The sequence below is a fragment of the Nelumbo lutea genome, chromosome 4, assembly GCF_056320005.1.
Source record: "Nelumbo lutea isolate HS-2025 chromosome 4, American lotus-T2T, whole genome shotgun sequence".
NCBI lineage: Eukaryota > Viridiplantae > Streptophyta > Magnoliopsida > Proteales > Nelumbonaceae > Nelumbo > Nelumbo lutea.
Window position 1 is genome coordinate 5,091,084 of NC_142687.1, and position 15,813 is coordinate 5,106,896.

Below are 15,813 nucleotides of genomic sequence, written 5' to 3' on the forward strand. Positions count from 1 at the left end.
GATTTCGATTCCAATTCTGATTACATATCAAACTGACCCTAAATTTATTATGAACCAAACAGACCCCAATTTTATAAATATTTCGGACCGGGATTCATCCAATCCAATTGGGATTTATTAAGTTAAAGAGAACCAATAGAAATATGTAAGAGTATAAAATTGTTTTATATAATAATTAATAATCATTTATATTTTATATACTATTTTTAATATTTTTTTATAAAACAAAAATAATAATAATTAATTTTAGACCGGTTGTTTATCAAACTTTGGGATGTCAATTTTTCCTATTTCCTCAATCCTCGTGTGGATTTGCCTCGAATGGGATAGGGATGATTTTCCACCGCGGGGACATATATGGTGAAATTTTCACCCCCATTGACGGGGATGGTGCGGGGACAAAAATCATTCACTGGTCCACGTGGACCCCAATCTCTGCCCCACAGGATCCCCGCTAATATATATGTATATATACACACATTTATATATGTATATATGTACATACACGCCTATATGTTAATATTTTTAAAAATATGGTTGAATATGTTTGTATATTTTCTAATAGGATTGTAAATTTTAATTATTTTATTTTTAATTTTTAAATAAAATAAAAATAAAAACATAATGGTTGACATTATAAAGGATCACATGGAATGGGGAAAACTTTATCCCCGTTAGTGGGGATGGGGACGGGGACATGGGGAGAGGCTCCTCGTCCCTACCAATCCCCGTTGCCAATCCAAATCAAACTAATGGAATTGACCAACCTGGTTTCTAGTATTTCTTATTGGCTTTGATTCAACAATTTCCCAACTCGACTGGATTAGATCAATTTTGCTTTGGCCATTTGTAAACTAACTAAAATCGAATGACCCGACCATAGATATAGATTAGTATTTTATATTTTAAATATATTTTTTAAATACAAGAAAGTTGGAAAATTCTAATAATTCTAAGGCTAAAATAGTTTATATCATAAATTTATTTTTTAATTTTTTTAGTAATGTCATTACATTTTTAATTTAAACTTAATTTTTAAGTTATAAATCTTTTGAACCGATTGAACAAACCGATATAACTTGAGTGACCAATACCTCAACCTGACCAAGTCGATTTGGTTGGCCAAACAATGTACAACTGAATTGACCCAACCCGTGAATAATAGTTTAAGCTCCAATAATTATTAAAAATTTTTAGAAAAAATACACAATAAATTAATTTTGAAAAGCTAAATAATAGTAGTTTAAACTCCAAAAATTATTTAAAATTTTCTATTAAATAAAAAACAAAAATAGATATATAAATAATTGTTGAAAATATATTTATCACAAAAAACAACAAATAATTACTGAAATATATTAAATATTAATTTTATTATACATAAATATATAATAAATAAAGATTAATTTTTCAAAATTATTATTAATAAACAATAATTTTTTAAAAAGTACGGACAAGTCTAATGCAGATTTCTGATTTCCACTCCAGAGCTATAAACACTTAAAATGGCAACAACCCACGCCCGCCCGTGAATTCGCATCAATTCCGAGCTAACACCTACCCCAACAGTACTTTGAGCCTACAAATTCTGACCTTGAGCTGAACCATCATTCTCCCTAATTTTTTTGAAAGTTATTTTCTAGAATTATTAATTGGTATAAATGAAATTAGCTATTTACAATATTATTTATCTATTGAAACAATATCATTCCTTAAATTTTAAAATATTAATTACTTGTTAAATTTAAAAATTCAAAAAAGTATAGTACTATTAATACATAGTTTTGTTATTTTAACTATTTAAAACCTAGTTATGTTAAATGTTTTTTTTTATTTAAAATATTTAGTTATTTAACTAAATATTTAAAAATTTAATCTACTTATTGCAAGTGAAAGTTATTTAGTAAACAAATTAAAATATATTATTAATTGATTTAAATTTTTCATTTTAATATTCTGTTATATAAGAGGGAATGAGTTAGGAGCATAGAGAGAAAGAAAGAATAGGGAGATGACGGATAAGAAAAAGAAAATAGAGAAATCTTAATGGGGTATTTTGATAATTTAACGTTGTAACTTAACAGTCAAAGGGTCTTTGTTTAACGGCCAAAATTGGGAGGGTTTGTCACTGACCCATAAGGGGTCCTTGTAATCTACCCTTTTATATATATATATATATATATATATATATATATATATATATATAATATATATAAATGAGAAGTAACCTGCACCATTGCTTGTTGGTCCGGGTGTTTATGGCTTCGCCCATACTCATCATCCGGCATCACGTGCGCATTCTTGCTCGTACTTGCCCTCGATTCACGAGGTAGGACCGTAGGACCCCCCCCCTCCGGCAGTGCCAACTGCCAAATGCGTTAAGCAACAATTTACTCTTTCTATCTCTCTTAATCTTTAATGGATTGATGTTAATGCAATAAAGCTAACGGCTAACTCAACTATTTTGTCAGAATGTACTTAGAGACCGAGGAATGAGGATGAATGTGAGCGATAGAATCCTATTTCAAACCCCCGGCAGTGCCAACTTGGTTAATTTTTGCATTCTTCTTGATGGATGAGTCTTAATCCCGTGTTTTACATTATTTATACATACATACAAATATCTAATTATCTTAATATGACAGCTAGAAGGTGCAATTAAAATTAATCATGTCTTGGTTTTTAAGGCCATTTTATTAATCCAATAACAGATATTATCGTTGTTTGTTAAAATGGATGTAAAAACTGTCTGGCTAAACATTGTTTTCATTCCTAACTACTAATTTGTTTTGATGTGAATAATCTACTCAAAAAGATTGTGATAATAAAAGGGAAAAATTATAGTTTGGATATTTTAGCCTTTTTTGAGAGATTTGATGCTTTATTGAAATTGAAATTGTGGGTATATAGCTATAATGCTATATGATCATATTTGATATATCATCCACGCTACTTTAGTGATCGATCCTTATTATATTTATTGATTTTATCTTAAAATAAATATCACACTTAATAAGGCCAAAACCGACTACCATTCAGAGATGCTGGGGGCCAAAACCGCATTACCCTTTATGTACCATTTGTTTTCTCCCTCCAAATATATATACGAAACACCGATCAAACTTAGAAAAACACGGGCAGATCGGACCCTGTAGAGCAGGTAAAGACTTTCGCTCGTGAAACCTTCACGATGAAGCTACTTATTGCGTTAAACACATGAGGTGACACTCGTTATTTATTCTGAGCGCTCTAAGCTGTTAAGAAAGAAAACCATTTATTAGTATTTATTAAAAAACGATTAATTTTTTTAAGGGTAAAATACAAAAACCTCTTGTGAAGTTTGTGACAATCATAAAAACTTCTCTTCTAGTTTTATTTTAGTAAAAACCTCCTCTCTATTTTTTAAAAATTAAACAAATATTTTTCTTTGTCAATGATTAAGACGGAAAACATTAATGTGCATCTATTTTTATTAAAATAACCTTCTCATAATCCACTTGAATATTGTTCATCTTCTTTCTCACGAGGCATAACGGCAGATGGTGGGCACTCCCCCTCCAACCTTCGCTCTTCTTTAATTTCCCTATAATTCTCTCTCTCCCCCCACAAACATGGAACTGGCAATTGAATTCGATCTCCACCTCCGGCCATCTGAACTGTTAGTCGTCCAACGATGGTACTAGGAGTCTGGGATGGTGGACTAGCTATTAGTGAGGGGAACACATTTGAGAATTCTTCACTAACAATCATTCTTTGTTTCAACGAAAATGAGATGGATGATGATGAAGGAAGATTTGGCCCGACCTCATAGTTACGCAACACGTGGCAAAGGCAATAGCTCGACACAAAAGCATGCCTAAGGCGCGAGCACCAAGGGGAGGAACCAGTGGATCGAACTCCCCTACCAGCAGTCCGAACTCTCTACTAGGAGCTCGAACTCTCCCTTAGGCCCCAAGCCACTCAAAGGACAGTAACCCGAACTGGCCTGCCTTATAGTAGTTCGGGACACACCTCACCGAATTGGCATGCCTTATAGTAGTTCGGGACACACCTCACCGAATTGGCCGGCCTTAGAGCAGTTCAGGACACACCTCACCGAACTGGCCTGCCTTATAGCAGTTCAGGACTCACCTCACCGAAATGGCCTGCACTATGGCAATACAGGACATACCTCCGAACTCAAGACTTCACCTTGCTCACCACTCCAGCACTTCGCCTCCAGGATGCCAAACTGAACAAACCGTACCAAGCCTGAAACCAAGGAAGTTCGTACCCAGGGGCGGCGCACCTGACTGACTTGGGATCTGATGCTTGACGGCCGCACTTCAAACGGCCACCTGACACCGCCATCTCCAATTACAGAGACAGCTCCGACAAGGAGCAGTGGCGGTTTTGTCCCAGCAGAAAGGATGACACCCGAACTGGCAGAAACAGAGGTAATCATACCCGACCTGATAGAGGCCTCGGGGTGATTGCACGAAGTGGTTATAAAAGGCACCCTACCCCCAACAACAAGGTATGCGAACTTTACGCCATTTGGTCTTTACTTTGCCTGTGAGAGAATACTAACTTAAGCTTCGAAGTTATCTCACCGGGTTCCCCCCGGAGTTCCCTCATCTTCTCCATTTCAGGCTCCTCGTTGCTCTAGTCAGAGGCAAAATCATTGACAGCTAAGACCGGCCGGATTGCGCTCCATCAATTGGCGTTGTCTATGGGAAACGCTTCTAAAAGCCTCCCTCTAAATCTCTCTTACCTACTCTTCCAAAAAACTCCAACACCCATGGCTTCCTCCAACAATGTTGGACGTGGAACAGAAATGGCCACCACCGGAGAGCAACTCCAAGTTCCAACGATGTGCATTGGACAGTTCACCATCCCTCTTTCAGTGGATGGGATCCCTAGTTTGAATGTGCCACAAGCAGTGGCGCCCCTGAACCTTCCTCCGTTGAACACCCCTCTTCCACTCCCTATTGAAACAAATTTCGCTGAACCAACTGTTGTCCCACTGGCAACTCGCCAGAACTAACTGGACGACCTAATGCAATGCATGCGTGCAATGCAAGCCCAAATGCAACAATTCCAGCAGCACCAACTCCAGCAACACCAGGTACTACACCACCTCTCCCAACACCATTATCAGCAGCAGTTCCCTCCGCTACCCCTAAACCAGTCACTACTTCTCCTCGGCACCCTATTTCGAAGCCGGTTAAGGCCTCCCCTCAAGGTAGGCACCCTAATAGTCAGGCCTCATCCCCAGGCCGAAAGCAAAGAAAAATTACCCCCGCCTCGCAGCTCGCAGGTGGGTCGGCAACCTCGCCCACAAAGTCACCTCGACGCTCCAAGCCCGAGTTCCCACTCACGGAGAACCGGTTCAACACACTAGCACCAGACCAACATTCCAGGCCCATCGAGCTCGGCAACACGGAGGCTAGCAGCGCCAGCACCAGGCCCGCTCAAAGAAGGCGCCAGCGAAGTCGCAGAGCTGCTACCCGTGTCCTACCCGAGCTTAGAGGCAAAGAAGAGACAAGCTCGGACGAGGTAAAAACTATCCCACGCCAAGAGACTTCAAACTTCCATCTCTGGACAAGTATGATGGGTCCTTTGACCCCAACGGCCATGTCGACGCTTTCTAATCACAAATGCACCTCGCTAGGGCAAGTGAGTCATGCATGTGCGTGGCCTTCACCACCACCTTCAAGGGGGTGGCACGCACCAGGTACCAAAACCTAGCTCCCGGTCAATAAGAAGCTGGGCCCAGTTCGTGCAGATCTTCACCGCACACTTTGTTACCAGCAAGCGGTGCCCTAGAACCGAGGAAAGTATCTTCGGGGTAATCCAGAGGGAAGGAGAATCCATCTGGAGCTACATCAAGCGGTTTAACGAAGCATGCTTGCAGATACCACGATTAGACCCTGCGGTATAGCTCGCGGCGACCAAAAGAGGGGTAATGCACAAAGAGTTCAAATGGCACATGGTGGCCAACCAGCTAGGAACCGTGGCCAATTTCCTCAAGATCGCAGACAAGTTCATGAGAACAGAGGAAGAAATCAACCAAAGAAACCAAAGGCGGGGTCGAGAAAAGAAAAAGAGAACGTGAGCCCTCCAACCTAGGTAACAAAAGAAGCCAGGCCAGAGAGGCGAAGCCAAGCCAGCCGTCCCGAGCTCCCTTAGCAGTTCGGACGGACCGAGATCTTGATGACGATCAAGGACGCTCCCTACATAAAGTGGCCACCTCGCCTAAAGAGTAATCCAAACGAGAGAAATAAAAATCTATACAGAAGTTTTCATAAAGATCACAGTCATAGCACCGAACAATGTAATAATCTCTAGGACGAGATAGAGCGACTCATCCATCGTGGATACTTGAGAAATTTTGTACATAATGACAATAATAAAAAAGCAGGTCAGCAAGGGGAGCTGAGAAAGGATGCCCCCGAGTCCAGCAGCAGACCGGTCGAAGCCTTGCAGCGACTTCCTCTAGAAGAGGGGCCAGTTCGGGGAACCATCCACGTGATAGTGGGCGGTTCAGTGGTAGCAGGTTACACTTCGGCAGTAGCACGGACGCCAGTTCGCGAGGCAACCCGAGAAGAGCAGAACCCTCCAAAGAGGCCGAAGATGGAAGAACTAATCTTTTTCATAGAAGACGACGCGCGAGGTGTTCACTATCCCAACGATGGCGCGCTCATCATAAAACTAAGGATCAACGACTTTGAAATCCGGCATGTACTTGTGGACTCAGGCAGTTCGGCGGACATCCTCTTCAAATCGGTGTTCGATCAACGACAGTTGTAGAGAAGCGAGTTGAAGCCCGCACACATTCCTCTGGTGGGCTTCAACGGAGAGGAAGTCTAGCCCCAGGGGAAGATAACAGTACCTGTGGAATTCGGCACATGGACTTGCGCAGTAAGACTCAACCACAATTTCCTGGTGGTCGCGACCCCCTCCCCATACAATGCCATAATAGGGCGGCCAATTACACATATTCTGCGGGCAATGGTCTCCACCTACTATCTGGCAATGAATTCCCCACAGACTTTGGTGTGGGGGTAGCACAGGGCGACCAGCCTGAGTCCCGCAAATGTTATGTTGCCGCCCTAAAGGGAAAAACCAAGGCAGCCGACAACCACGAACTGGAGCGGCCTACGAAGCAGGGCGAGGAACGAGCTTCGCCCACTGAGGAAACGGTCGCGGTCCCGACCTTGACTATAGATCCGGCGCGAACGCTACAGATCGGTGCTTCCGTCAAAGAGCCTCTACGAACTGAACTGGTGAGTTTCTTACTTCAAAATTTAGATATTTTTGCATGGTCCGGGGCGGATATGCCCGGTATTGACCCTGACCATATAACTCATAAACTTAACACTGATCCGGTAGTCAGACCCATTAGTCAGAAGAAACGCAACTTAGCCTGGAGCACTGAAGGGTGGTCAACGAAGAAGTCGAAAAGCTCCTCGCAGTGGACTTCAAAAGGGAAGTTCATTACCCGAGCTGGGTAGCCAACCCAGTGCTGGTGAAAAAAGCAAACGGCAAGTGGCGCATGTGCGTCAACTACACCGACCTGAACTGAGTTTGCCCAAAAGACTGCTTTCCCCTGCCCCAAATTGACCGCCTAGTAAACGCAACCTCGGGACATGAGCTGCTAAGCTTCCTGGACGCCTAATCAGGCTACAACCAGATCAAGATGGACTAGTCCAACGAGGAAAAAAACCAGCTTCATAACCGAGTTCGGCCAATACTATTACAAGGTCATGCCCTTCATACTAAAGAATGCTGGGGCGACCTTCCAAAGACTTGTAAATAAGCTTTTTCAGCCCTTAATTGGCATAGAAATAGAATGTTATCTAGACGACAAGGTCGTCAAAACACAGTTCTCGCAGGTATTAATAAAAGACTTAAATTCTGTCTTCCAAATTCTGTGCCAATATAGAATGAGACTGAACCCAAACAAGTGTGTCTTCGGTGTCACCTCGGGTAAGTTTTAGGGTACATTGTCAACCGGTGTGGTATTGAGGCCAATTCGGACAAGATAAAGGCCATCCTAGATATGAGACCACCCTGAAAAGTAAGAGAGGTTCAGAGGTTAAACGGCCGAATAGCCGCTTTGAGCCGTTTCATGTCCAAATCGGCATACTGTTGTCTGCCTTTCTTTAAGGCAATCAAAGGCAAAGGGTTTGAATGGACCCGAGATTGCCAGCTCGCGTTCGACGAGCTAAAAACCTACTTGGCCACTATGCCAACCTTAACCAGAGTCGATGAGGGTGTGGTCTTAGAACTGTACCTCTCGGCGAGTGATGAGGTGGGCAGTTCGGTACTAATAAAGGAAGTAGATTGGGTCCAGCGGCCCATCTATTATGTTAGTAAAATTCTGTAGGGAGCAGAGACGAGATACCCGCAAATAGAAAAAATAGCGTACGCACTAGTGATTTCAGCTCGAAAACTCCGCCCGTATTTCCATGCTCACACCGTCGTCATCTTGACTGACAAACCTCTGAGACAAGTCTTGCTCAAGCCAAAGGTATCCGATCGGTTGACCGCCATTAAGGCCCAAGCCATGGACTTTAGGCCCAAGCCTTAGCAGATTTTATCGTCGAGTGCACATTCAGCCTCGAAGCCTCTGAGCAGGTTGAGCCAGAGATCCCCAGTTTGGGTGAACCCGGAGCTCCCAAGCCAATAGAGTCTGAGCCCCCGTGAAGTAGCAGCCAGTGTGGCATCTCTCTTGGTCAGACCGAGCACGAACTGGGATGAGGAACCCTGGATCCTTCATGTAGATGGCTCATCGAACCAGCAGGGCAGCGGGGCTGGAATAGTTTTATGCGGCCCTGGTGGCACAAAATTGGAATACGCACTACGTTTTGAGTTCACGACATCCAACAACGAGGCAGAGTACTAGGCATTGATAGCCGGGCTAAACCTAGCGCAAAAGGTAAGAGCAAAGCACATAGTCATTTGCAGCGATTCCCATCTCGTGGTCAACCAGGTTACGGGCGAGTACGAAGCACGTGAGCTCTCCATGATCACATACTTAGCGAAAGTAAAAGAGGCCTTGCTCAACTTCCAATCACACTTCATCAAGCAAATCCCAAGGTCAAAGAATACTGAGGCCGACGCTCTGTCCGGTTAGCCAGCATGAGTCACAACACCATGAGAGCCGTGTACATAGAGGACTTACCTCGGCCTAGCATTCTCGGTGGGGCAGAGGAGGTCGCTCCAATCCTTGAAGCAGAGCCGAGCCGGATTGACCCGTTTGCGAGCTTCTTGCTAGATGGAACCCACCCTACGGACCGCAATGCAGCCAAGAGGGTGCAGCGCCAGGCAACCAAATACGTCATAATAGATGAACGGTTGTACCGACGGTCCTACACGCTCCCCTACTTGCGTTGCCTGTGACCTGCCGAAGCCGAGCTCGTACTCCGCGACACTCATGAAGGTATGTGCGGCGGACACCTGGGGGCAGAGCACTCGCCCAAAAGGCACTTCGACAATGATACTACTGGCCAACAATGAAGGCAGAAGCCGTCGAGCTCGTCAGAAAATGCGACAAGTGTCAGAAGCATGCCATTATCCACCATCAGCCCGCTTCCGACCTCAAATACCTCACCAACCCATGGCCCTTTACACAATGGAGCATCGACCTCCTATGGCCATTCCCGCCAGCAACAGGTGGGAGAAATTTCCTATTGGTGGCAGTAGATTATTTCACAAAGTGGATAGAAGTCGAACCTCTGGCAATAGTTATAGCCCGAAACTTACAGAACTTGTTTTGGAAAAACATTGTATGTCGCTTTGGGTTACCTCGGGTACTGATATCCGACATCGGCAAGCAGCTCGAGGATATCAAGTTCCAAGAATGGTGCCAGAGTATGGGAATTCGGCAGAACTTCAAATTGGTCGCGCACCCGCAGACAAACTGTCAGACAGAAGTAATGAATAGATCCATCCTGCGCGGACTGAATGCATGTCTAGACCGAGCTAAAGAGTTGTGGGCGGACGAGCTACCAAGTGTTTTATGGGCTCACCGAACTACAGAAAAAACTACCACGGGAGAGACCCTCTTCAACCTCACCTACGGCACTAAAGCAGTAATCCCAGCGGAAATCGAAGTACCTACACAACGACTAGAAACATATGACGATTAGACAAACGGAGACAAGTTACGTACCAACCTCGACCTACTGGACGAGGTAAAAGACCTCGCGCACATCCGAACAATGGCCTATCAGCAGCAGGTAGCTCGGTACTACAACACCAGAGTAAAGAAGCGAAACTTCTGAGTCGACGACCTGGTTCTCCGTAAGATTATGGTGCCCGAACCCCACGTGGGCAACCTTGGACCAAATTGGGAAGGGACGTATAGAGTAAAGAGAGCACTCGGGGGGGGGGGGGGGCATACAAGCTCGAAACCTTAGAAGGCAAACAAGTACCCCAAACGTGGAACATCGTTAACTTAAGGCGATACTACCTATAGACCGCTAAGCGAAGTGGACGAAATCGCTACAAAAGCCTAAGGGACAAGATGCCGAGCTAACAGGGGCAACCACGACACAGGCAAGCAAAGAAAAGTCGGGCATGTTATCAGTTCGGAAAAATATCAGTCAAAAGACTAAAGCGAAGCAGAGACTAAGAATTAAACACCGAAACAGGTCGCGCGAGTGCAATAACCCGGGCAAGAAACAGATCGGGCTTATTATCAGTTTGGCAAAATATCAGTTCGGAAAAAAGAACAACACTAACCGAAAAGATTGTCTATTCCATCGCAAGAAAAGGAAGAGTACATAAAAAAACAAAAAAAAAAATTACAAGCCCGGAGCTACTTCTTCCCCATCAGAAGGCACTTCAACGACACCCGAAAGTCCTACCTCGCCCTCGGAATCCGACTCGCCATCAGCAGTGTTAGCCATCTCCTGGGTTATACGCGAAGTGGATATGGCAATAATATCGAGATCGGGGTATGTGTTCCGTATCACCCACCAGCTCAGATTGAATCCCCTTCTGTAAAAATCCCCCATCAAGTCGTCAAAGCGCGGCGAGGCGATATAGTCATCAACGACTTTTTTCTTGGCATCTTCGATACCTTGGGAAAAGATCTGCGTTTTTTCCCTTATGTCCTCCTGAAGATATTCGACCTGATGCTACAGGTCCATCCTCAAGTCCGCCATATGCTTCACGACCACCCCCATGGCCTCGGCATCCCTCTGAGACATCGACTGCCTGGCCATAGCAACGCGAGTAGCCGCTTCGGTAGCATGCGCGGCCACCTCAACAGCTCGGGTATTCACCTCGACGGCACGAAAAGCCTCTTCGGTTGGAGCTCCTCTCCACCTGGGCCGCTAAGGCGTGAATAGAAGAGTTCGCCTACCAAAAGGAAAAAATGATTAACGACAGCAAGAAGGATAGAAAACAGAGAGAACCGGTAAGAAATTTGACTCACCACCCTAGCATGAGTTACGGCACGACAGGCGATCTGGTTCAAGGGAAGATCGGTCCATGCCACGATCTCCTCGGGGAAACGCCTCCCTACTCTTCTGAAGAGCGTAGCTCGGCGACAACACGCTCCGGAACTCCCCTTGAGCTCCCAAGCCCGAGGGCCCAGCTCGCGTATGAGCGGACCTAGAGTAAGCAGGAGCACTAGAGTAGGTAGGAGCACCCGTGTGAGTGGTCTCGGCGTAAAGGGCCCCTGCCACTTCTTGCGTTGAAGGAGCCACCTCGGGCTCCCTGGGCAGATCCTCCAACGTGTGGTTTGGAACTTGAGGCTCCTCATCCTGGGGCAACTCGGTATGAGTTCGCTTGGCGACCCGCTTCCTCCTCTTCATGCCTTGGAACAGGCGCCCCCCACGAGTCCTCTCTGAGTCCATCACACCTGTAGAAAAGAGTTCGGCATAAAAAAAATGAAGGAACAAAGCGAACAAAAAACCTCTGAGCTAGGAACCTACCCGAACTCAGGCCGGCCGCAATAAGCTTGGCCTCCGTTAGGTACTGATGGCATTTTAACCCTTGTCGTGCCCATTGTCGGAGGCCTTTCACCGTCTTTTTATCGAGAGTGACATCAGAATCAGGAGAGGCCTCCCCCCACCGGGTCTGAAAAGGCCACCCTTGTGCACTTCGCACCCTGAATTAGTCCCGCTTCCATGTCGTGACCTTATTGGGAAGTTCGTGCAGAAGCTTAAAACCCGTGCGAGGAGACAGGTAATACGCCCGCTTTCCCCCGGGAAGAGAACTCGCTTGTTTCTTGAGCATTAAAATGGAGGAGAATTTCTCCAAGTCTAAAGGGAAGCCCTGCTCGCAAAAAAGGGAGGTTGTCCCCACCAAGTTCCGAGTAGAGTTCGGATGAAGCTGGCCAACGGTAACGCCAAAGTGGTTTATGACTTCGACAAGAAGGGGGTGGAAAGGCAATCGCAGCCCCGCACCGAGCTGCTCCCAAAATATCACGATCTCATCAGGATTGTGTTCCCAAGGAAAGCTACCCGAATGAATGAAATAAGCGTACCCTCTAGGCAAATTGTAAGAAATAATAAGAGATTGGAGCTCCTCGGGCGTCATGGTCGAAGGACCAAACCCATCTAGCATCCGACTCCGACAAGAGGTAGACGCCAAATTGCCCTAAGCGGCTCGGCCTACGAGTTCGAAGTCATCCTCAAGTTCCACCTCAGGATCACTAAGGCCATCGAGGGATGAGACTCAGTTTGTAGAACCTACATCAGACCTACTTGAAGAATCGTCTGAGCTATCCAAGCTAGACATCGAGAAGAAAAGGTGGATTCAAGAAAGTACTCACCCGAAAAATGTTTTGAAGGCTCCGAAAGGAAGATTTGGCCCGACCTCATAGTTATGCAACACGTGGCAAAGGCAACAGCTCGGCACAAAAGCACGCCTCTGGCGCAAGTAACAAGGGGAGGAACCAGCGGACCGAACTCCCCTACCAGCAGTCCGAACTCCCTACTAGGAGCCCAAACTCTCCCTTAGGCCCCAAGCCACTCAAAGGACAGTAACCCGAACTGGCCTGCCTTATAGCAGTTCGGGACACACCTCACCAAACTGGCCTGCCTTATAGCAGTTCGGGACATACCTCACCGAACTAGCCTGCCTTACAGCAGTTCGGGACACCCCTCACCGAACTGGCCTGCCTTATAGCAGTTCGGGACTCACCTCACCGAACTGGCCTACACTATGGCAATACAGGACATACCTCCGAACTCAAGACTTCACCTCGCTCACCACTCCAGCACTTCACCTCCAGGACACCAAACTGAACAAACCATACTATGCCTGACACCGATGAAGTTATTACCCAGGGGCGGCGCACTTGACTGACTTGGGATCTGATGCTTGACGGCCGCACTTCAAACGGCCACCTGCCACCGCCACCTGACACCGCCATCTCCAGTTACAGAGATGGCTCCGACAAGGAGCAATGGCGTTTCTGTCCCAGCAGAAAGGATGACACCCGAACTGGCAGAAACAGAGGTAATCATACTCGACCTGACAGAGGTCTCGGAGTGAGTGCACGAAGTGGTTATAAAAGGCCTCCTACCCCCAACAACAAGGTATGTGAACTTTGCATCATCGGTCTTTACTTTGCCTTTGAGAGAATATTAACTTGACCTTCGGAGTAATCTCACCGGGTTCCCCTCGGAGTTTCCTCATCTTCTTCATTTCAGCCTCCCCATTGCCGCGGTCAAAGGCAAAATCGTTGACAGATAAGACCTGCGGGATCTCCATGAGATGACAATGTCAGACATCCAACGATGTTACGGAATTTAATTCATCAATGGAGACGATACTCTATTTTTTAGTTTATTATCGGAGGAAGCATGGCATCATCCTCACCAACCTCGACGATTCCTCTGTCAGCTTCGACATCGCCACCGAGCCACCGCTCCATGGGTGCGCACTCCACCTTATGGCGCAACTTCCAATCGAGCGCATGACACGCCCGAGAACAGTAGTTCATGGTGCTGCACGCTGAGCAACGACGAAATTCATGTCGCCTCGCTTGGACGAGGATCGACGCCCCTCGGTGATGTTTTGGCGGACGCCGTAGCCATCTTGCAGACAGTGGCCGAGTTCCCAGAGGGCATCGATGTGGCCGAGGAAAGTGGCTCGTGCACAGAGAGCGACGTTGGCTCGGAGGTCCTTGTCGTTCTTGGACGTGCCACTGCCATTGAACTGGATAACGGCGAGTGAATAAAGCACTGGAGCGTGAGAACCGATGGCCGCTTTACCCACCAGCGGCGCCCCACTTCCTCAGTTCTGTAGACAATAGAAACGAATCTGCAATCAATAAGAAAGGTTGATTAGGTTATCATTTGCGAGGCTCAGTAATGAAATAAATATTTATACAATTTTTATTTCATCTGTAAATTTAGGTAATAATGTACTGACCTTGCCAAGTGTATGACAGGCTTCGATGTTTCTAGCATCTGTACACTATTTCAAGAACTGTTGAGACGATTCAGACCAGTTCTTAGCTTTCACGGTGAAGGCTTTAGGAGATGCTTTCGACAACACGAGGGGATGAAAGCCTAAACCATTCAGTCTCTTGCACCTGTTTAGGAGACAAAACGAGAAGCAATTGAGAAGGCAGAAAAATAGTTATTTTCATTACACAACAAAAAGAGTGCTCTTTTTTTTCATAGCACTAATTTCAAAACAAAGCTTTATTTGAAGTTGAAGAAGCGCCGATCCGTAGAAATTCAAAAATTGTTATCAACAACTGAAAACAGAATATTTCCGACTAATGTTCGATTACGGAATTGCCTCTTCGGTGATAAATCGATTATTTTGTTTCATTTCCGAAGAGCCACAAAATCAAAGTGAAAACCACCCATAGAAAATCTTCGTTGCCAAAAAGGAAATGAAAGAGAATCGATATAAAACAACGGTTAGAGAGAGAGAGGGGGTGTACGTTATGAGAACATTAACGAAATCGGAAGGGCAACGAGCGGTGGAGCTGAGCTTGTAGAGGATACAAACAAACCATAAAAAAAATCCGATTCTTTAATGTTTCCCGGCACCGTTCTCGTGCTTTTCCGGTCAAGTAGCACTTCTCGACGGGGGAAATCCCTCTTTCTCTTGAGAGGTGTTTCATCTTTGAAAAACTGGAGCTTACGATTACCAAGCCTGGTTCTCATATCGATCGTCTACACTAGAGAAACGTGGTGTTTATATAAGAAAGAAAAAAAAAAAAAGCTCTCCTCCAAGAGAGATAAGACAACAACAACAACGAAATTCCCAGTACCATCTTTGGACGTCTGACATTGTCATCCATCAACCGTCATGGTGAGACAAGGTTATTCTATCGTTGTTCGTCGAGAGGAAGAGGATGAACAGTATTTGAACGCATTATGAAGTTGAGACAGGGTTATTTTAGTAAAAATATATGCATATTAATTCATAAAAGTGTAAAATAGGCATTTTAAAAAAATCATTTATCTTTTTTAGGTTTTCCGTCTTGATCATTAACGAAAGGGAAGTATTTATTGATTTTTTAAAAAATAGAAAAAGGTTTTTACTAAAATAAAACTATAAAAGAGGTTTTTATGATTATCAGAAACTTGAGGTTTTTTGTATTTTATCCTTTTCTTAAAAAGAAAGGAGTGACGGGGATTTCGGCGTTGAAGGTGGTCGGGGTCCCGGGTGCGGCCCTCGGATGCTGGACCCACCGAAGTAAAGAAGCAAACGGTAACTTTGCGTGACGTCAAATGGGTTGACCACTATATGTATATAGATATATACCGACGTGGCTTGAGATGCAGAGGTGCGGATGGCATTAGCTGCAGGCGCCTTTATCGATGCCACGTGTATGACATGGGTAGA

The 15,813-nt window shown here is 45.2% G+C and overlaps 1 pseudogene across 1 annotated transcript; it reads right to left on the bottom strand.

The window, feature by feature from the left end:
* Window positions 1–10,682: 10,682 nt before the first annotated feature.
* On the bottom strand, window positions 10,683–15,128 carry LOC148853521 (F-box protein At1g67340-like; annotated as a pseudogene). Its single transcript, XR_016112669.1, has 6 exons — window positions 15,097–15,128; window positions 14,903–14,992; window positions 14,380–14,542; window positions 11,931–14,268; window positions 11,429–11,857; window positions 10,683–11,352 (listed from the first exon to the last, which is right to left on the bottom strand). The product of XR_016112669.1 is annotated as an F-box protein At1g67340-like (transcript).
* Between the last annotated feature and the right edge of the window lie 685 nt (window positions 15,129–15,813).